The 22756-nt window shown below is 50.0% G+C and overlaps 1 protein-coding gene across 1 annotated transcript in view; it reads right to left on the reverse strand.

The window, feature by feature from the left end:
• Positions 1-10956, reverse strand: part of COL5A1 (collagen type V alpha 1 chain) — a 168560-nt gene extending 157604 nt beyond the window's left edge. The window contains exon 1 of the mRNA XM_080561588.1: positions 10846-10956. The gene's annotated coding sequence lies outside the window, so the exon portion shown is untranslated. The remainder of the gene's footprint in view (positions 1-10845) is intronic.
• Between the last annotated feature and the right edge of the window lie 11800 nt (positions 10957-22756).

Raw genomic sequence — 22756 nt, forward strand, 5'->3', positions numbered from 1 at the left:
AAATGGAAGATCTGAGAAACCCTCATCCAGACATTCCACTGGGCCCAAGGCTGAGCGGAGTCAGGGCCCTCCATAGCCCTGGGGTACCACGAGGAGCCCTCGCCCTGTCCTCTTGCAGCTAGGGGTGCTGCGGGGACCCAGGCAGGACCACCCTGGCCCATCCTCTCCTGGTTTGGGACACCACCTTTTTTCCCCCTCAGTCTCCTACACATGCTCATCTTGGGGTCGTGTTTGGCCCCACAGAGCAGTTTTTCCTCCCCCCGATCCCAGCTTTAGCAGCAGAAATGCGTATCTAGATCGGATGCTCAGTGGATTTAAATTGACATAGCTCCTTCAAAGGCAATGGAGCTTCACACAATTATGCTCACAGCACCTCTGCCCCATGCCTTCCTTTATTTAAAGTCAACTACTTAATCACGGAGCATGACTGTGATTTAATTTCCAGGGTGACATTAACTCCTATCCCAAGCTGGACTCTCATTCTACAATCTTCCAAGTCCCACAGAAAATTCAGCCCTTTTCCAGCAATGCACGTCCACTTAGACAACTTCTGCCTCACGCCTGGCTCTTATACAGAACTCCACAAGCACTTTGATTTGTTTGATGGGCAACATGAAGTAGCCAGCTGCAGAAGTGGGGTGCCCATTATCTCTGTGCCAAACCAAAAATCAGAAATTCCAGGACTATCCTCCCCAGTCCCATGCTCTAAGCCAGCTACTCACTTTAGGGACATTTTTTCCATTGACTCCGCTTTTAAGCATCTGTATGTTTAAAAAGACAGCAGAGACTTCTGACAGAGGATTCACTTGACAAAGGTCACCAGCAAACATGACTAATCCATTACGCTGTTAAACAACTCAACATGCAGGGGTTAATCAATGCTAGCCCTCGGCTTAATCCCCCTCTCTGCTAAATAACTCACTGAAAACAAACTCTGCCTGCTAATGTTCTGCAATGGAAGATAAATGCATACGAGGCTTGAGGAGGTTCGGTTTTCAGAGCTCTCCGTTCCTATACAGCCTGACCACTGTCAGCCTGGCCAGATGTTATTTCCATCCTCGCAAGGACGGGGATTAGGGGAAGGTTGGCTGGCTCCGAGCCAGCTTACAAGATCCAGAGCACTGGGCTCCTTAACCTGGGTTAGCAGGGCTATCCTGCGCAGACAAAGCAAGAGCCACTATTCCCTTGGGGCTCCGGCACATATTCCAGACCCCTATTTATAGCCATGATTTGTGCTTTTACAAGATGGTAATTTTATGCTGCTCATAAATCTCTCCCTGAAAACTGGTATTTGTAGGTCAGCAAGGAGAGCAAGCCAGCAACCAAAATTACTGAACTCCTGCAGAAACTGTACAATTGGACCACAAACACTGAAAGGCAATTAGGAGGAATCAAAGGACCCTGTGTTGTCTCTCCTGCTGGAAGGGGACATGTTTGTTCCATGAGGATCAGCGGCTGCTGCCTACACATTAAGGAGGTTGTTTGGGATCTGGGAAGAGGGTGACACCATTTGCTTACCTACTGGATACAGCTTACTGCGTCGATATGCCAGCCAAGTTTGGACTGGCAAGTCACATCCCTGACATTATGTCATGGAAGTGTTCATCTCTTGTTTTCTTCGCGTTTCTTACACCTCTGGGACCGCACTTTCCCCTCAAAAGGGAACAGATACTCAGATTTCTTTTGACATTTAAAGATATTGGGAGGAAGCTAACAGCAGTATGGACACCGCAGTGTCAGAAAATCAACAAATGATTGCTACTTTGCCCTTAAGACCCTTCTGCATCCCACTGATCCTGGAGCAGCCTTGCAGAAGTCCAGTCCCCTGGAATAAATGGCTACAGATACTGCAGGTCATGCTAACTCCTGCATTCACTTCCTGCGGCATCACTGAAAGGTAATACCTTTTACTCCAAATGCCTTATTTTTTTACATATTAAGTCCTTATAATTAAGACAGATGTGTCCAATTCACAGAGAAAAAGATGAAAAACTATTTGTGTTCAAATGAAAGGGCATTCCAGCTTCCAAGTAACTTCACTTTTCATTGCAAGAGTTTTTCCTGCCTCTGATTAGCAATAAATGACTTGGAGGATGTTTGCTGCTTGGCCAGGCACCTAAAACACTTGCTGCTTTTCTAAGCTGATTTTTTTGATATGCCACTGGAAATCACAAGGTTCACAGAAGAGTTCCTTAATGAATTTGCAAGCTGCTTTTCCTCTCAGCTCTCCAAGAACATCTATAATATGACAGACAGTCAAAAGAACACGATTACAGTTAGTCCAACTTTAAAACTTCCAAAACATTTTAAAATTAAGTTCCTCCTTAAAGCCCCCGCACCTGACCTCTGCCTAATTACACCCAAGTACATCAGCAGAACTACTCACAGACAAACAAATCCCATTGCCCCATGAAGTTTCTTTGCTTCACCATTTTTTCCACACAATAAGGTGCTGAGATTGGTATTTGAATAAAAGACAACCATTCACGGAAAGCCCGAGTTGTGCTCCTGTACGTGGGCTCCCCCCTGCACATTGAGGCCACGGCAGCAGCATCGCAGCCCCCAGTTCCCAGCTCTGGAGGGGCTGTGATGCTGCTGGGCAGCCCCCATGGACAGGGCAGGCACTTGGGCCCCTGCACAGCTGCTCCGACCTGCATCGAGGAATAGAGGAGGCAGCAAACGTGGAAAGCAGATGTGAGCAGAGGAAATCAGGTTCACAGAAGACAAGGAAAGGAAACGCAGAGCAACCGGCAGGAGCGGCACCTGTCCCAGTAACACCAGTTGCATGCTCCTCATAAAATGCCTCTGCAGCAGAGGCAGGCCCATCGAGCAAGCAGTTCTCCCACCCCCTCCGCTGATTTGTCTCAAGGCAGCAGGAAGCAGTCTAGTCTCTAACAGGTACTAGGAGACATCAGCAGGGACGGGGCCGAGCACTTCCAGCAGCAAGACACGGCTCCTGTGGGCTGGTAGCCCGCCACGACAGCTGAAGGAAAGCACCTCTCGACTGAATTGCTGGCCTAGGGAGGACGCCTAAATTATTTCCCAGCTCTAGTACTGGCTCTTTGGTGGATCAGTCACTTACTCTGAGAAAATCAATGTCAGATATTTGTTTTGAGACCTACTGCCTGCCTGTTCTGGAGCAGGGATTTAAACCTGGCTTCCCCAGCTGCAGAAGGTAAATAAGCATCCACAAGTTCTAGTCCTGGAGATTCAAAGCTTGCCAACAGCAAAACAAGCAATCATATCAACATAATTCTCAGAAAGCTCTTAACATCCTTCAAGTGACTTTTAACTCATCTACTTTGAGACAGGACAAGGGAGAAAGTCAGAAGTGGCTCTTTTCAGCTGTGACATGCTCTGGTTTAATTCAATACTAATTCCAGGGTACAGGCATGTGTCAATTATGGGTGCATGTGCCGTATGGTACTTACTGAAAGCTGCTCAGTCACATCACGGAAAGTTTAGATTTTGACATACTTTATAGCAGCTGAATTGTGTCCTAATATTAGGAACCTCCCAGATGTGCTAGTTACATCATTTCCTAATCAAGCCATATGCTGGCCTCTTCAGCACCTGCATTTTTGCATCCCCAGAGGAGTACCTAAATACCTGACTCTGTATTTTTCAACTCTGTAGATTATGCATGGACCATTGAGCAAATTCTTCAGACAGGCTGGAAACGCTTTAGTCCGTAGTGTTGCAGCAACTCTGCTATACAAAGTTTGGTGAGCTGTGTGCGCTTCTTTTCCTACTCTGGCTTTTCATTTACTGGAGTCCCACAAGCACAGAAGGAATCTGATCTTGCAATTCACAGTTCAGCTTTCGGGGACACTGAGCATCTCTGCTCACAGAAGACATTCAGCTTGTGGCAGCCCAGGTATCATTTAATAGCAGAAGGGAGATCAACATTTGCTTGTCAAAAAGCGAAGCATAACAGAAGTTAATTCACACGCAGATCCTCTCAGATGGCAATTCCCACACAAAACACACAACAGAACAGAGGCAGCATTTTCTTTAACAGCGGCGGCATCACAGCAAAAAATCAAGAGAAAGTTAGGCTATTCGCACAAAAACTCTGGACGGATTAGATGCAGAATTTGTCCCAGCAACTCTGAAGGTGTGAAATGAGAGCACTGCCATTTGAAGACGAAGCCATGAAGAACAGAGGGCTGTCACTCAGTGATTTACCTCCTTGCAGGCAGTCCTGGGAGAGGCAAGGCGAGCAAACAAGAGTGCTCTGGCCATCATAATATCCTCTCCTCCTAGCAAGAACACCCTTCCCTCCCAAGGCTCCGTTTAACCCCCCCCAGCACCAGGTGGGAACATCACTCCTCTCGCAGGCACACCGAAGGCTCCACAATAAAGCACATTTTCATCATTGTGCTTAAGCTGAAAGGCATTTAGCTCTACGGGGTTATTCATCCCCTCGCTGGCTATGCAGTTAACATTATGAGGTTAAACAGGGGCTCCCTTGTTCCCTGCATGCTGGGCTGGCATCGATAGCCCTGGGGATGAGGAGAGCTACAGCCATCGCTCCTGTCTCTTTTAAAGCACAGTAATGTGAACAGGAGATAATCTATGGGCATTGTTAGCAGACAGGAAGCAAAATTCCAGCTTTCTGTGGCTTTTGAGAATTCTCTGAACATCCCTGCCACAGATTTTTCACCATCATGTCTGGTTTATGCATGGTTACACTGCAGCCAACCTGCACACACTGGAACCCCTACGAAAAACCTCGGTCTTTAGAGGTGACAGACAAGACTGCTGCTACGCTTCAGTGAAAGACAGAAAGAAGAGGCAAGTGCCACCACAAATGCTTGTTCTCCTCAGCCTACTTAAATTCTGTAAGCAAATTTGGAAGTGCAAGAGGTTCTAGCGAGCAGGCAGAGTGCATCAACGTGTGAGCAAATACAAGGATTTCTTTCACATCCAGGAAAGAGTTCAACAGGAGAATTTTGAGGCTATCTGGTAAGGAAAATAAATCTCCTGCAAGAAAAAGAATGTCGCAGTATATCAGCTGCCTCCTAGGAGCTGAATTGCTTTTGGCTTTGCTGTGTTCATCACTTATCCCGTCCAGAGGTTAGACAGCAGTGCAGCTCCAGCTGACAACCCACGCTGCACGAGGAGCCGAGGCCAAGGCGCAACCCCACTCTGCGGGACACGGGCCATAATCTTCCCCGCTGCCTTCCCAAATTAGCCAAGCTATTTGCATTTCTCATACATACCATGGCTTTCTCTTGACGCAAGAGAAAAAGGGATTTCTTCTTGCCAAACATCTCGCAGCTCAAAGACATCGTAACGAGTCTAGCAGACCTTTAATGCATGAGAAGGTAGCGTATGGAAAAAGCTACAGTCCTGGAGACTGTTGGACAAATCTTGCTTTTTCCCTCCTTGTTAGGCCTGAGGTGGACACGAGGAACAGCTGGGATGTTGTTTTTTAAAACAAGAGCAACCGATTTAATGAAATGTGAAATTTATGAGCTGGTCAGCCTTAGGAATAATTGCCTTCAGGGACCCTCTGGGGTCCAGAAGCTCTCAGTAATGGAAAATCAGCTGTCTTGCTATAGAATCTATAGGCTGCAACGAACAAACCTGTAACCCCTTCGTATAGCTCCGGGACTGCTGTACACCAACTGGCATCCCGAGACAGAAGTGAAATGACAGTTGTGACCTGGAACAGCAGCCTCCCAGCACTTCTACTACAATACACAGCTGGCTTTTCCATTTCTTCTGTGCTTTGATTTTCTGAACTGACTCCGGTGACGTGAGCCTGGAATTTTGTGAATCGAAGCTGCGGCGGGAGCTCCGAGTCAGATTTCGGCTCAAAGAATGTAAATGCACTGGCAAGATAGCATGCGCGTGGAGGCATGGGGCTGGGGAGCCAAGGAGGGAAAGGCCAGAGTCTGCGTTCGGGGTGAGAGGAATGCAGGAAGACAAAACCCGTTTCCTTTGTACTCCTCTCAGCGTAGCACTTGGGTTTGTTCATTTTTCACATGGGCGAATAAACCCCGGTATGCCACAGCAGGGGATGGACCTGCAATAGGTAAAGTCCCCGCTCCCCATGCTAGGGCTGTACTGAGTCTGAGGGGTGGGAAGGGGCAGCGCGCCCCCACCACCACCCAGAGAAGAGCCCTCCCCTATGGCACTGCTCCAGGCACCGATTTTCAGAAGAAATAAGTATATCCCACTGATCAGGGCAACAGAGATACAGCACTACACTGGGCAGGCAAACAGCATCAAGCATCAAAACCTCCCCGCGTACTCCTCCACAGCAAAACAGCAAAGCAAAACCATAGCTGTAATAAACACAGCAGCCTCCAGAAGGTGGGGATTTAGCCAGTCCCCAGAAGGTGTGGATTTAGCCAGCCCCAGATAATAGGATGTGTCTGGTGCTCGCAGTGCTGCCCTCTTCACTTACCCACCACAAAATCAGACAGCAGAGTGCAAAACTCGTTGCCTATAATCCATCTGCTGCTGCTCAGTATTCAACAGCCTCAACACAGGGCAGCTCCAGCCCTCCTGGGGTGCTTCCAGCACAGCTCCCCCGGGACACGAGCACCTTGCTGGGCCCCACTGCTCCTAAACCAGCTTCCACAGCAGCGGCAGTAGCAGCTGCATTTCTGCACACCCAAACGCACGGCAACGCAAGCAGAATATTTTGCAGGAGCAATCGCACAACTACAGCTGAAAACCACGCAAAGCTGGAAGCTGAAACGGCAGTTTAAGCTCAGGAGATTGTCCCAGCAGTTCCTTGTCCAAACCTGGCTCCCTGAAACAGGGACCAGCCATCAGGCCCTGCAAAGTGAGGCGATTACAGTGGATGCACTCGCTCCAGCCCCAGGATAGGGCTGTATTTGGGCTGTGTTTGCCTGGCCTGCTGCTGCAGTGATGGGATTGAGCCCTTCCCCATCCCTGGGAACACCAGCAGCCCTGGGGCAAGGTGGATTGGGGCAGCCCCACTGCAGCCTGCCCCTTGTGCAAGCGCCGCCCGCAGCTCCAGCAGGGCTCTCCTCCTCCCTCAAATGCATCCGTGGTCCAAGAGCAGCATTACCACGCTCCTGTCACCACGGGAGGAAAGGTTTTTATTTTCCCCCTTCCCCTTCAAAAAGGTTCACAAAATTCTTTAAGAAATAAATCACATGGTACCTTTGAGAAAGCTTAATACCTGGCATTAATAAGCAGCTGCCAAGCCACTCTTAGTTTTGAGACAGAAAACAGTCTTCTCAGAAATCCCAGTGTAGTAAATTAATCCCAGGAGGGAGCAGACTGAGCTTTTGCTACTGTAAATAGACTTTTTCATTATTCTGGAGCATTTTGAGGCCAAAAGACTGTCCCAACATATTGGAAAGTGTAAGTAACTGTCTCACTTCTCTGCAGAAGAGGAACATTAAACAAGCAGAGCAGGACAGATTGATTAGTTCTTCCATTTAGCTGGCAGGGGCTAAAGAGTGACTTTTGTTGCTGCTCTCACTGGAGAAGGACTTGCATCCCAGGCTCCTCCACACGATGGAAAGAGCTGATGCAGGGAGAGCCCAGCTCCAAGGCTGTGAGCGCACAGGGCTGTTCGCCACCAGCACGGCTCAGGAGCTGCCCCAGGTTTTGGGCTCACAGCTACAGACAGTTGTCTCCTGGCTAGACACTGCGAGGTGACACTTATGCAAGCTGCAGTGGGAACTATAAATGGTTTTTCAAAGCCATGCTCGTACTTTTTCCCTTTTTATATAGGCTAGACGGTGTATGTGGCTCCTGCCTTGCAGCAGCGCGATGGCACGGTTTGTTGTAGGCAGGGAGTGATTGGGGGAGCTTTAAGCCCTCTCTGCTCTGTTGAATTCTGCGTAGCATGCAGCACAAGCATCCCCACGTCTTGGCTCTGAAATGAACGTATCAGTCTGATCTCTTGTGCAGCAAGTATGCATTTAGCTTGCTGCAGTGAGATGAACTGCACGGTGTTTGTGCCATCTTCTGTGCCTCCCCATACCCCTTTCTGAAATTACAGCATCACAATGCCAGACTTACAGAAAGCTCAGATAATTCCAAAAGGGGATTAAAGAATTATTTCAGCATGAAATCAGAGTAAAAAGCTAAGGAAGAGCGGTAATGGTTAATGATGATTTAGTGTGAAGCAGCTCAATAGGAACGTATGAGCTCAGGAGCCACGAGGCTATAAGCAATCTATAAAATGGAGAGGGAACACCACAGGAGAGTAGGCAAGCCCAGCTGGGCTGTACGGCATGACCTCAAGTATGTCTTATGGGACCAGACCTGAACCCAAAGGCTTTGTTTGAAAGAAAATAATAGCCTCATAAAAAAAACAAAAATCCTCATTCCCATTTTACAGGGAATTGGGGGTAGAGACAAAAAGGATAAGATCACACCCTGAACAGGATTTGGGATGGAAAGCAGCTCTTCCTCCCACCTTCCCCCCTCCCTGCTCCTGGATGAGGACCACCCAGCCCCCAGTCAGGGGGGACCAGGGGGCAGAGCCCAGCACCACACACCCCAGGGCCTGACAAGCAGCAGCTGCACCCCATAAGAGCTCAATTCTCACCTTTTCAGCAGTACTTCAGAAAGTGCTTTTAACTGCATATTTTCCACCAGCTTCAGACTCCCCCACACAACTTCCCAGTTATATTCCCCAGGCTTTTAGCACCATTTTCAGGGGCCTGTTTGGCAAATAATGTCAATGACTGCAAGTAGTGCCACCCTATTTCCTTTATACCCCAGCACACACCAGTGCCAGCCCCACCACCCCCAGCTCTCTGGCTCTCCAGCAGGCACCCACCACCATCCCCAGGCCATCTCTGGGACTGGCAACACTGCCCAGAGGTCAGAGACACTATCCCCTCTTTTTCCATATCTTTCCTCCAAGTCTGCTTTGACTCAATCTGCAAATGGATGACAGCTGAGGACCAGCAGGTAAAAGATTAGTTCCTGCTGTGATCTGGATGAGGAGGAAAAATGCTCATGGTAAGCTCGAAATTTAAGCACACAGCTGCAAAAAATTAGATTGAACCAAGCATTTCTGCATTGGGGTGCCTCAGTGCAAACACTGCATTAGTGCTCCTCAATATGCACTTAGAAATAGCATGAAATAATGAGAGAGTTTCTCACCTGCACATCAACAGAAGGACATGGAGACACCTAAAGACCATTTGTGGATAAACTTGTACCTATCAGCTCTGCAGTACTCAGCTCATCTTCATGGGGAAGCTAGCAATTATTGCTAATAGCTGGAACTAATTCAACATGGATTAAGAACACAAGACACTTGAGAAGAAAGCAAACTAACCCTTCGAGGGTCTCAGCACCAGCAGAGCTGCAGAACATCCTGATACTGCAGGCACCCCAACCCGTCTCCTCAGTAACTCAGAATTACACATCTTAATTGTTCATAAAGATATTTACTTTTCGTGGCACTGCAAGGGGATGCTGGTTCACACTGTCCTGGGACTTGAGGAATTTTTCAGCTTCAAACACTGCATCATGTTAGAGCTACTAAGCCCTTCTCTGCAAGTAATTAAAAACAGTAATTTTGGATTATCTTTAATTAATGAGGAAGAAGATATGGTGCCTCTAGTCCCTGGAATGCTATTCTGTGGTTATGTCAAATTACTTTTTAATTATCTAGGCTGAAAACTGTCTCTTCTCCTCATGAATATCCCCACAGCAGCTCAGCCTGGACCTAAGCAACCTGCATCAGCTTCCAAGGCTGAGGCTTCAGATGAGCTTTCATCATTTCAGGTCCCCATGCGCACACACACAAAGCTTACAAGCACAGGCACTGGATATATACTGTAATTGGAAACTTGATTTTGCCACCAGCAGCTAATGGGAGTTCTCCCTCTGACAAAGGTATAAAATCACTTTCCCCATCAGCTTCAGTGGGAAGCATGCGTTGCTCCACAGCTTCCCTTCCCAGGGATCCCAGCCAGCTGTCATTTGGTTTCAATTTAAGTGGATTCACACCCCTTGACTTTAATGTGGCTTGGAAATTCAGGTTCAAGTGAATCAAACTAAGCTGCAAGCAATAAATATCACAACCCAAGATACCATGCCGCCTTTGCTATCAGTAGTAAGGAGAACATAAAGCCCAGCCCTTGGAAAGCTCATTAATATATTTGCAAAGCTGCTTCTCACTCCTAGAAAGGTTGTCCTTTAAATCAAGTCTCACTTCAGTAGAAGTTAATGTTTCCCAGCTAACAACAGCCTGTGCTCCCAGAACAAGGGGACAGAAACCTCCCAAAAAAGCAAGGGGGCCCAGGGAGCATCCCCCCCAGGGGTCACGAGGGAGGGGAAGGGAGGGCCTTTTAGGTTCATAGCTTTTCACCCTACACAAAATAACATACCAGTCTGTTACTGGTGTACTACAGTAATACAAATATTCTACATATTAAGTGTACTGAAATGAATGCCTTTCTATCATACCAGGCTCACGCACATAAATAGCACTTTTTTTTTAAGCTTCCTTCTCTCGCTTGGTCTCTCTGTAGGCATGCAGGGGTACGTCTGTAATTTCTAGATCACCCAGTAGCAGACTTGGTCTTATTCAAGCTATAATATTCAGCCAGCTGTTCCTACAGAGCTATTTAGGGACTTCAGCCTGTCATTACCCACAATATCCAGCCTAGCCCACATCAAAACCATACAGGCTTTTTTTTATTTTTAAGATGAGCACACAAGGAGTAGATGAAATCTCTGTAAGAAAACATTCCTTGTGCCTTCACTCCAAGCTGGGCAGGTCCTCCCCATGCAGCTGTGCCCACAGCCTCCTGCACACCAGGGCAGGTCCCCTGGATCCCCCAAACCAGACCAAGTTTTACATGGGGCTCTCAACGCATCTCCCACCTTTCACTGTCTGCAGAGGAGCGGCGTCCTGAAGGTGTTCCCTGGGTCTGCACGCACAGAAGATGAGCAATGTCCTCCAGGAGCAGGGCCCAGGGGAAGCCTTCTCTTGGTGTCCATCCTCCAGCTCAGCCCTGCCCCAGCACCACCCCAGGAAGACAAAGGAAAGGGTTTGTACCTTCAGCTCCTAATAAAACCCGCTCCTGCCTTGCTCAATCACCCAGAACTGGGCTCAGCTGGTACCTCAGCCCTCCCTAATGTGAAACTTCATCCTCCTGCTGCTTGTTTTCTTTCTTTTTTTTTTTTTTTTTCCTCCTTCTCTTTCCCCCCTGAGCTTGGTTCTTCCACGGTGTTTCCTGCAAACCTTCCCTTCCTGTCCTACCAGCCCTATCTCGGTGGAGTTCAGAGCCTTGGCAGAGCGGAGCTGGGCTCTGCTGGCATGACGGGACAACACGTAGCGGGGTCTGCCCCCACTGCCCTGGTGCAGGCAAGCAGACGTTCTGCTGCAGGGCTCCTGGTGGGGCATAAAAGTGACTGATCCCACAAAGATCCTGTGCCAGTGAGAGCAGCGGGGTCAGCCGGTGGCTAATTCCCACCTCAGGGACACAAAGTCCCTCTGCAGCGTAAGTGAATGTGGAATTGGGTTTTATTTCCAGCCAAATGCTGGTAATACATATACATAGAGAGCATATATATCCTTTATCATACATATAATTCATCCTACAGTGTCATTTCAGAGCCTATCAGCCCTGTAGTGCCGCCACGTCACAGCTTTGCAGCTCCAGCAGCTCCAGTCCGTTGCATCTCCTGTCCCTTCCTCCGGCCATTTGCAGCCATTTCGCTGTTTGCCATTAAACCCCTGCTGCACGTCGGCCCGCAGATGGCCGCACGCTGCAGTGCCAAGACATCCCGTTATGTACTCAGCCTGCAGCTCTCTGAGCACCGAAATGCTGGGGGAAAGGCACCGCTGTAAATCAGCGTTCGGCTGGAGATCCGCGTGGCGATTACAAAACCAGGTCCCACGTTAACGGATGAAGCGCTGCATAGACTAACGAACCTACAGATTGCAGACTTTGCGATTTTCCGTGTGTATTTACAACCGCGGGATGTCCCTTGGCATCAGTGCTCAGGCCAGGACAGAAACCAGAGCCGTGGCTAGAGCAGGCCGCTTTATTTACGTCCTGCCCCGATGGACCCTTGCCCACGTGTAAGATGATAACATCTGCACAGATCTGCCGTGCTCGGGGGCCAGCCCTGTTTTCTGTATGTCAGCATGGTTCGTTCACCACCCTGGTGAATATAGGGGTTTATTAACCCTCCTGAGCCCCCCTCTGTTGCACAAGCAGCTCATAGAGCCAGCTACGTTAGCCTCTTCTCTCCCACACAGGTGATGCTGCGCTGGGCTGCAGCCATGAGCGGGATGGAGCAGCCGTGGGCAGGCAATGCTTCATGTCGCCTCCCACAAAGGAGAATGGATGAGATCTTGTTTTCCAAAAGGCTTTTTTTTTTTTAGGGGTGGGGGGGGTGCACCCTTAGAATAATAGCTGTCCACTGACACCAGGCCTTGCCTTGCTTCTTGTCAGCTTTGCCATCACGGAAGGGATGGATTGGATTTACCTTTGGAGACACGGCATGGGACATACTGCAGGGGGTCTCTGTCGCAAAGCAAACCTTGGTGGTGTTTGGCAAAGAATCCAGGGACCTTGCTGCCTTGAATATTCCAGGCTTTAAATATTCTGTGGGTCAGCACTGAAGAAATCCCACCCGTGAGAGATGCTGGGAGCACTCACTAGCACGCACAGGGAGAGGGTGCCCCACCGTGGAGCAGCCGTGGCCGCCCGCAGCCCGACGGCAGGACCGGCTGTGCCATGCCACGAGCAGGGAGGAGGAGGCTCCTTTTCTGTAAAAACATCCATCACACCTTCCAGCTGCTCTGGCAAGTGCCAAGCAAAGGATCTGGTCGCTGGTACCCCGGCTCTGCAGACAGACGCGAACACAAACAAGCTGATGTTTGTACTTGTTTCGCTCTGCCACTCTTGGAGCCAAATCCACCGCGTCTCTCAAGCACAATACTTTATTATTAATTTATTTAAAAATAAAAAAAAATAAAAAAGGAATGGAGAGAAAATAACTCTCCGGGGAGAGGTAGAAACTTTAATTTAGCAGCTAAACGCTTGGCTGCGCCAGCTGGACATTCCTGGAGCTATGAAGATGAGGTAATTCTGACGTAGGTGAGATGTGAAGGTGGAGCATGTCCTCGGAGAAGGGTTCAGCGCCGCCCTGGCACCTCGGGCTGCGCCTCCCGCTCTGCCACAACCGCAGCAAGCACTGCCGTGGTCATCCTGCCCAGGTCCCCCCGTAGGAGTGACACGGGCTCCTGCCTGCTGGAGCTCAGCCCTCCTGCCTCCAGAGCCCAGAGATCCCCTGGAAGAGGGAGACCAGCCCCAAGCCTGTCTCCACTCATTGCGCTCCAGACTGGAGCATGAAGGTCGCCCATCCACTCTACGTTTTCATTTGGGAACAGGACAAAGCCGAGGAGCCACTGTTGCTTGTGCTGTAGCAGCTCTCACAGGAGAGCAGCCCTGTGGTTAATGCTCAGATCTGGGTTTCGTTCTCGGCTCTGCCACATGTTCTTCGCATGACCTTTGTCAAGCTGTTTAATTGCTCTGTGCTTGGGCGGTTTGGCTGCAAAATGGGTGAATGTCTTTTTTCTACCACTCCTTATCTTGCTTGTCTAATTCCCATCTAATTCTAGTCCAGCATCTCTCTCTGACCGTGCATATGCAGCACTGAGGGCCCACAAGGAGTACTCCGATTTTCCTTAATGAAGAAGATGAACAGATAACTCACCTGCAGATGAAGAGCTTGCCTTGCTAAAGCAGCTCAGCTTGCTTAGTACGGCAAGGCAGAGCAGAGGAGGCATAGCTGGGGAATGGGAAGGGGTTGCAGGGTAACACCTACATAGGGAGATATTCAGGATCCGAGTCAATGCTGGAGTGAAAAGAAAATGAGTATAGAAGAGACGCAAACAAAAGTTGGTAACAACAGCCACCAGAGACAGCCTTTGTGGTTAGTTGGGCCTCTTCTGGCACAGTTTCCATACTGTCCTCCTGGGTGCTGAACACAAGCACTAGGATGATCTCAGGGACTTGCCCTGACGTTGCTTACAGTGAACCCTTGCAGTCGGTGCCGAAATCTAAACTGGGGTGCTGTGGGTGCCTGCTGAAGGGAGCAGAGACACCCATGTGCCTCGTGGGAATGCATGGTGGGGAAGGCCGGCACCTTCGGAGCAGTAGGGGCAAACTGGGTACATTTTATTTTTATTAATTGAGATCCTTCTCCAGTGATCTAGCAGCAAAGATCACAGAGTTTATACACTCTGGCCAAAATACTGCACGTACATATATCTGTATACGTATTTGTACAGGGTGGTGCGCTCCGCAGCATGGGATCGTTCGAGAGAGGTTTAAGAGGGGCTGACAGGTCACACGGGGCCTGTAGCAGGATCCTGGCCTCGGAGGCCTCCAGCTGCTGATCCAGGGCTGTAACTTCCCAGCCCTGCATCATCACTTGGCACCAGGGAGGCAGCAGCTGATCTTCCAAATCCACCCCGGGACCTCGGCCTTGCGGTGTCCTGCAAGCACGCAGCCTGCTCCCTTGCAGTTAAAATCAGCAGAAGGTTTGCTACGGCTTCCCCATCTCTCTGCTGAGCTGTACTTTCCATTTAAGTCAAAAACGTCTTTTCTTTTTTAACTTTAATACAGTATTATTTACAAACACTGTTTTAGACTGGCTTCAGCATCGAAGGGAACCTTGAGGTATTGTTGGTTTTAATCAGAGATTTGGTAACGACTTTTTTATTTCCCCAACTGCTCCCTTGTCAAACTGCAGCTTCTCCACTTACCAAACTGCGGCAGGTTCTTGTGAACAAGGTTAATAAATGCTTCGAGTGAGCCTGTCTGTGTTCCCCTCTCATGAAAAATCACACGGTTTAAAGAGCCAGATCTACACAAGGATGCACAACATCAGGAGCTTCTTATCCATTCAGAATTGCCACTCAGCTTTAGAAAATCCGGGTTTGTAAGCAGGAGTTTTCTGTCTTCTGTGATACCAAAAAAAAAGCCACTCTCCCCGTAGAAATCCCCCCGAAGCTCTTGCCCTGGTCACGCCGCAGCTCAGAGGACGCAGACGGAGCTGGAGCTTGTCTGGCCTTTCCTCGGCAAAGAGGAGATTTTCATTTCATACTTCAACAAGCAAACGCCATCCCTACTTATTTCAGCTGGAGAGCTCAAGTGAGGATAATTGCTGGCCAGCAAACCCAGGGGGGAGGCAGACCTTGCGGCAGACTGGGCCGTTATAAACCGAGCTCCTTCTCGCACAGACCCTGGTTCCTCTCATCCACTCCTCAAGGCCATGACAGGACCGTTCCACGTGAACCTGAAACTTTCAGCCAGTTTTCTTGTAGAACCTCAGTAAAACTTCCCTAACAGAAGGCTCAAGTGCACCCTGTGGGATCTGCAGACCTTCAAGGCAAGGCTGGTGCTGGATGTCCTGCGGGCTCCCTGAGCACCAGCACTGCTGCTGCAAGCAGAGAGCAGGCGCTGCTCAGCACCAGCACGCAGGTTTTTGTCCAGGGCCTGATCCAGAAAGCTCTGGTGACAAGGGGAGCTGGTCCTCTGGCTTTGCTGAGCTCTGGATCAGGCCCCTGGTTTGATGCAGCTGGCCCGATCCAGGCTTCACTTTTGCGAGCTGACAGAGGAAGAAGAGCATCCAGTTCTCAAGGAAATAAAAAGCAAGCAGAGCTTAAACAACGGCTTCGGGTCCAGGCTGTTTTTTTTTTTTTTTTTTTTTTTTGACTCCAAGAATACCTACTGGCTTGCAGAGCAACCTGGCAGCTTTCCTTCTCTGTATAACACGCAGCCTGGGAGATGACAGCAGTGATAACACGGGATTCCTCGGCAGACAGCAAGTGCCAGCGCGAGCAGCATCCAGCCCCTGTGACAGCTCGCGGGGTGAGCGGGACGAATGCAAATCACATCCAGTTTCGTGGCTGCGACTCCGGCATCGTCTGCCAGCCAGAGCTGGCATCGCGCTGTAATCTGTTGAGCGGAGAGCCTCAGACAGCAGCAGATCAGGACTCGGCGTGGGAGAATCATTTCTGAAGGAAGTTATGCGTTGGGTTATCCTCACTTGTTCATGACCAGCTTAAGGAAGAGAGCTGCCTGAAATTAGATATGGCAAAGCAGCACCAGCTTCCCTACTTTGCTTTGCTGCAGGAAATGTGGCTGCTTTTTGGACTGGAGGGAGGCTAAAACAGAGAGGCAGCTGGAGCTGATGTAAGCCCCGTCAGAAGACTGTGGCTGGAAAGAACTCACCGGTCACAGGATCTGTGGTGGATCCGAGAGGACTGATTCCTGCTGTACCTCCTCCAGGGTCACCCCCATCAGGGGTGCCTGACTGAGGATTTGGGATCTGCACGAGTGCCATTTTTCCAGGGTGCCATTTATCCAGTGTGCTCAGTGCAAAGCAGCCCTGGTGAGATGCTGGCATCAGAGGAAGGATGCTTGTTTCCGTTTGCCCTTTTGGGTGTGTTTTGGAGGTTTCTCAAACACACAGTGTTCAGAGAGCACCTTTCATTCACCAAAACAAACAAATTATTATTATTTAGGGCAGCTGCCCAAGCGCCAAATCCACAGCACAAACCCATAATAAGAGACAATCCTCACCCCAGCAAAGACGCTTCCTAAACATCCAAATGTCTCTAAACAGCACCAAATCAGAATGGGAACGGGTGCAGAAAGGAGTGTGCCCAGCCTAAAGCACAGGACAGGTCAGGGAGGTCCCCTGAGCACCAGCCCGAGTCCCTTGGTGCCAGGCTGCTGGCCACAGCACGGCGTTAGGGATGGATATAGTGATGAGCTAGGGGATGGGAAGCAGGAGAGGGCCCTGCCCAGGCACAAAACCTGTGTGTGCCTGAGCTGTTATTTGCCCCCAGCTGAGTGGGGGAGCCAGGCTCTTCCGTGCATGGATTTCTGTGCCTTTTGGGTCCCTGGGGACTCCCATTTTGCAACATGCCAACTGTGTCTGAAAGGCGCCGCTTTGCACACCTCGCTGCTGAAGCAGACGGCGCCGTTCCAGCTACAGACCCTGCGAAGTCACTGGCATCTGATTCCCTTCGCCGTGAAAGCTCGAGGAGGCAAGGTATATGGGAGGCGCTATAAAAATCCATCTTCTGCTCCATAACCCATGTCACCGCAAAAGCTAATTGCCTCTCAATATGCCAGGTTTTTATAAGGCAATTCATTCTTCTGCACTCAAAGGAGTACGCTGTGGAAGAAGAAAATCAGCCAGTTTCTTTGTTGTTTTCTAGCTTGTTTTAAGCTTTTCCCCAATCAGTGTTTGCTTGTTACCGATGTTTTTAACGCATCCCTCGGTCCATGTGGCATCCAGGTACGATGCTGAGTACTTAAGGAAGACTGATGAAGGCTGAAGGCAAATGAGAAATGTGGCTGTCCTGTGTCTGAGGGCTGGTGCTAAAGGAACCAGAGGCAAATTAGAAAAGTAGCAACTGTGTTTCTTCAGAGAAAAACGAGGATTTTATATGTGCTCAAGTGCAACAGCATAAGCAAGCAGAGCTGGATTCTGATTTTGATTAATAGTTGGCTAGAGATAATCTTACACTATTGGGGATTAGGGAAACAGTCCTCCAACATTGAAATCTTGGAAGGAAAAATCTGTCTGTGAGCCAAAAAGCTCAAGCACCAGCTTAGAAACAAAATAAAGCAAAATTGCTGCGGACAGAATCTCAGCTGGTGACAGCAGTATTGAAACCTGTGGAGCTGTGCGATGTCCACCGGCAGCACATTCAGCTCAGAAAGTCTGTGAGCTGATGTCCTGGGACCTGGCAGCAGGGTAAACTGCTGGATGTTTTCTCTCTCTGTTATAAAATAGGGATTAGAAGTGAATATACTTATAGCAACAGCCTAATAACAGCTGGAGACAAAATGATGTTGCAAACTAGCAGCATGCTAGAGAGAAATCCGTCTCAGCAGCTGGACCGGGGCTATCTATTTGAAGCAAACCCCAAGTGACTCAGTGTTGCCCCACTGCAGAGGAAAGCTGGAGCTGCTGCGAGCAGCGCTGCGGCCCCGAAGCAGCACGAGAGAGTCCCCAAAGAGCCCTGGGTTTGCTGACCTCTACCCATGGAGTCTCATTTGCTCGGCCCCATAAATCACCCCACTCAAAGCTGAGCTCAGAGCAGCTGCGTCCAGTGGTGCCCCATGAGCTGCCAAATCCATGGCCAGAGCTGGTCCGGAGACCCCAAATCCTGGTGGTTGGTCCCAGGGGACCAGCCCGCAGCATGCAGCCGGCTCCGAGCTCAGCCTCTGTCTTGATGTAAATTCTCCAAGCAACTGGGGATGCGTTATATCCCTGGGGAATCTGTTCCATGGCTTAATTGGACTCACTGTAAGTCGTGGATGCCCTATTTTCCGTGTTTATTTTCTGTATATGCTGCAGGGTGGTGCAGTGAGGAGGAAGAGGTAACACGGTCAAAGCGTTTTGAAGATCATTAGGGATATACACACACAGCTAGGGCCCGTTTATTCCCTCTTACATGGAAATAGCTCCTTGAGTAATGCTGAAGAGCTCTGCTCAGATCCCCGAGAGCAGGACTGACTTCAGCTGATTGCGTTCTCAGACAAAAATCTCTGGAAAACCACGTGTCTTTCTCACCGAGAATTTGGACAATTATTTCCCCACTGGAGAAAAGGCAGTGGTGTACCTCCGTAAAAATAAATCAGCAAGCGAACACAACTCTGCACAAACACATCAGCATACACCCTCATAAATACCTCTGCGATGACAATGGCAGCAGCAGCAGTGACAGGTAGTTTTCCAATTTCAGTTTTACAGAAGAATACAATCACCGGGAATCAGGAGCAGGACTGGCTTTCAAACTGTCTGCACACTCCCTAAGACACCCTATCTGTTTGCTTTGTCTACAGATCTTCTCAGAGATGCAGAGACATCTCACACAGTTGATCCTTCTTCTGTCCTGTGAAATCTCAAATTATTTAGAGGGAAATTCATTTATTTGTCTTTATTTCTTAAGCATGTCCCATTGTGAAGTTGCTACCAATAGGTCTTCTTTATTTCATTAGTATATTTATCATGATAGTTAAAAATTGTGGTTATGACTACACGTATTCACATTTAAGAAGAGATCTCGTATATTACTTTCCTTTGCTTCAGATATTAAAGACATCTGCTTTTGAGCACGCAGTAAGTGCTTTATAATAAGAGAAGGACTAGCTCTAGTAGCATAGGTTTTATTCATTTCTTAAAAATACTAGCCAATTATTGGAAACATACTTGCTGAAACTTAGCAAATCTGAAAGGGGTCTGTACCTACAGCACAGCTAATCCTCCGGACATTTATTTAATAACCCACTGACACACATTTATCCTACCAGAGCTGCGCTGGAGGCCGGCAGCCAGCGTGGGTGGCTGCAGGGCAGGCAGGAGCTGAGCACACAGACCTCACCCACACCCCTGGGGGTCTAACGCTGGCTCTGCTGTCTGTCTGTCCTTCCAGGGCTGTATCACACCAGGTGCCGAGGGGATGCTGAGTTCCTCTGCACGAGGATTCGTGGTGCGATACACACCTCGCCCAGGACAGGTGGTTCTCCGGCATTTGCGAGGGACCTGTTCTTGCAGGTCACCACGTCACCTCAAAGTATTCCCCAGCACCCCAGGGAGAAAAAATCTTCCTCGTCACTCCCAGCTGCAAAGACAAAGTCACTTGCTCAGCCTCCTGTCGGGATTTCAGGGAGGTGTCTGCAAACCACCAGAACCACGCTCAGACCTACCATTCAGGGTGCACACAACTCGGGAATTTTGGCACCAAAAGGGGCACCAGCTGTGCCTTCTCCTCCCCAGCATTCAGCATCAGGGACCTCCCTGTGGGCCCTGCACCCCCGGGTGCCTCCCCAAGGCAGTGCCTGGCCCGGATCCAAACCCCACGGCTCGCCAGCTTTCCCTCCATATCCCCAGAGCTGTTTTGCCTCGGTGCAAAAGACAGACAAAACGAACGAAGCAGCAGCATCTGTGCAAGGCGAAGAACACGAGCTGCTGCTTGCTGCGGGCTGGCTGCTGGGTAAATCCCACTGCTCCTCTTCCTCCCTCTGCCAGCTCCGAGCCCCAGCACGTGCTCCTGGCTTCTCCCAGCCACACGCCAGCTGAAATCTGCCCCGTGTACAAACTCCTCTCCTGGTTTTCTCCACCCCAGTACCAGGACAGGGGGTTCTTAGATGCTAGTGTCCGGCAGCCAACGCTTGTTTTGCAGTGAGGGCTCCCGGTGGAGGAAGGCAGTGCCCAGTCGTGCCGAGGGCCACTCGGACACGTCGAGCAGGGCCGGGGCGGTGGCTGCGCCAGGCATTTCTCCCCCTGAGCCCAGTGCTGCAGAATGGGCTGAAATTCCTGCGGTGCGCACAGATTTACGTTGGCCTGGTCAACGCGAGCGGCAAGGGCCAAGGCAAACAAAAGGGGAGAAGTGATTTTAATTATTTGATGCATTAAAGGCAGTGACATTTCCAGGAAAAATACAAGGGGTGAGATGAGTTGTTTTTTTTTTTTTTCTCTCCTGTGTTACAGCACACTTCTTTTTTTTTCCTCGCTCCTGTACAAAGCATCACTTGTGAGCTCTGCCTGAAGATGCGGAGGATAAAAGGCAGGAACGGCCACATGAATGCCGCCTCCGGGCAAGGGCTGAGGGGTGGATTTGCGGGGACCCCGCTGTATTGACAGAGGAAACATTGGCCCACGGTGCTGGGGGAAGTGTGCCCTCAAAGCTGAGAGCTTTGAACAGCACTGCTACAGAGTGCCCATTTATTGTGCTTCAGCAGCATTCAGCTGAGCTGGAAGCTTCCCAAACGCGAGGGGCGATCTTCACCTGCAGCAGTGCCGCCAGCTGCGGCTCCCTGCTGGGGCTTCAGACCCTTTTTTTCTGCTTTTCTTTGCAAGTTTTAGCAAGCTGTTGTGGCAGTCTGGGGTCTGCCAAGGTGCCGTAGCCCTCAGCCAGTCTGGGAACACCACCATGGGCAGAGGCAGGGTCCTCAAAAAACAGCTGTGACAAAACTGCAGTGATACAGTGGAGCACATGACAAACCCATATAAACCTGGAGAGGAGCCAGCCTGGGCAGAATTAAGCCCATCAGCCTTTTCCTGCTGTCCCTGTTCGCGGAGGTGTGTTTTGGTTTTTGGCTATCAAAGGATGTGGCCGGCGGGCCAGTGGGAAATCCAGGATCTCTACTGAGCCTCCACAGAGGCCAGTACTATGAGCCAAGAGCCTGATGTCCATTTGGCCAAAGCCTCATCCCACGTACATGATTGAGCATCTTTACCAAGGACCTGATGTCTGACATCCCCCTCTTGTTAACCCCTGAGCCACCCTCCCCAAAGCAGCCCCTCTGAGCACAAGAGCTGTGTGAGCACAAGCCTCCGGCCTAATCCTGCTAAAAACCATTCAGCTCCTCCACTACCTCGCAACGCCCGGTTTCCAGTTCATTTGCATTGCCCAAGAGGATCTAACGCTGGAGCAATTACTTCGCAAAAAAGAATACTAATTAAAAGGTTCATTAATAGAGTAACCGGAGAACCACTTAACCAGAGATCTTCCTTTGATGCATTAACTACAGAAGAAACGGGAAAGAGGTCTGAGATCACCTTGGTTGTCCCTGGCCCTGTGGGTACCTCGGGGGAAGGGGCTGTGCGGTGGGACTTCCCAAATGAGCTTTGGGAGCCCCCACAAACGCTGCTGACCCAGGGGGGCGAAGCGGAGGTGGCTACAAAATTCAATTACAGCCCGGAGTAGGGAGCTTAATGCAAATCCTTAGTGCTGGACGCTGGTGCCTGGTCATTAAAGTCAGCATACACTGCCGTGGGCTGGGGCAGAAAGCATTGACTTGGGTCAGGAGTGGTGCTGGGGTTAGCTCCAGCCCAAATGAATCTTTGCCAGCCAAGCAAGCAGGAGCTGCTGCGAGGGACACGCACGGATCACCACGTGAAAATGCGGGGAAACAGGGCACGATGTGAACAAAAGACCAAGACGTTCTGGAAACAGGAAGAAGGAAAAGAAGGAAAAGGCAAACACCGAGTTCTGCTGCGTGCTAGTTGCTGCAGTGGGAAGCTGGGGGGAGGCCAGATGGCCCCAGGTCCCCTCCGCTCCCAGGTCCCCTCGTTGCAGCCCCGTGTGCCGAGCGAGCGTCGGCGAAGGCAACGCGTTGGGCACAGAGGGAGGAGGCTGCGAAGTGTTCTTAGGGACTCAGCTGGCAAGCCACCGGACCGTGGAGGCCGTCACAGCTCATTTTCCGTGCAAAAGGGCCAGAATCCACTGGCCAGACAGCCCTGCCTGCGGAGATCTGGGCACAGACTAGAAAATATGGCCCGAAGTTCACGAGGAGGTCAGGTTTCTGGCACGTTGTTTGGCATGGGCTGTCCAGTGGTGCCTCCATGGGAGCCAGGAACACGTATGCTAGAGTTAGAACAGAGGAGACAAATGCTTGTCCTTCCACAGGCTGCAAAAACACAGGGATCTGGAAGCATGCTCTTGCAAAACCTCTGGAGAGGCTTTTCACTTCTGTTTGGGCCACCACAGGCCAACCCTTTCTTGAGATTTTTCAAGCTTTGTTAGCTGGAGAGCGTGGGAGACGGAAAGGATGAAAAGGAATAAAACTGAAAAAGAGAGAAAAATATTTCTGACCGTTCCCAAATGACTTTTTCCAGGTTGCTTCGTTAAGCGTGATTGTTGTTTTATTGTTTGCACGGCTTCGGATTGCTTTCTCATTCATGAAAAACATGTGCTCCGTCCTCAGTTCAAAGAGCAGTGGAAGCAACGGGAGAGAAACCTGACAGC

This window comes from Anser brachyrhynchus (assembly GCF_964034855.1).
Source record: "Anser brachyrhynchus genome assembly, chromosome: 19".
Lineage (NCBI taxonomy): Eukaryota > Metazoa > Chordata > Aves > Anseriformes > Anatidae > Anser > Anser brachyrhynchus.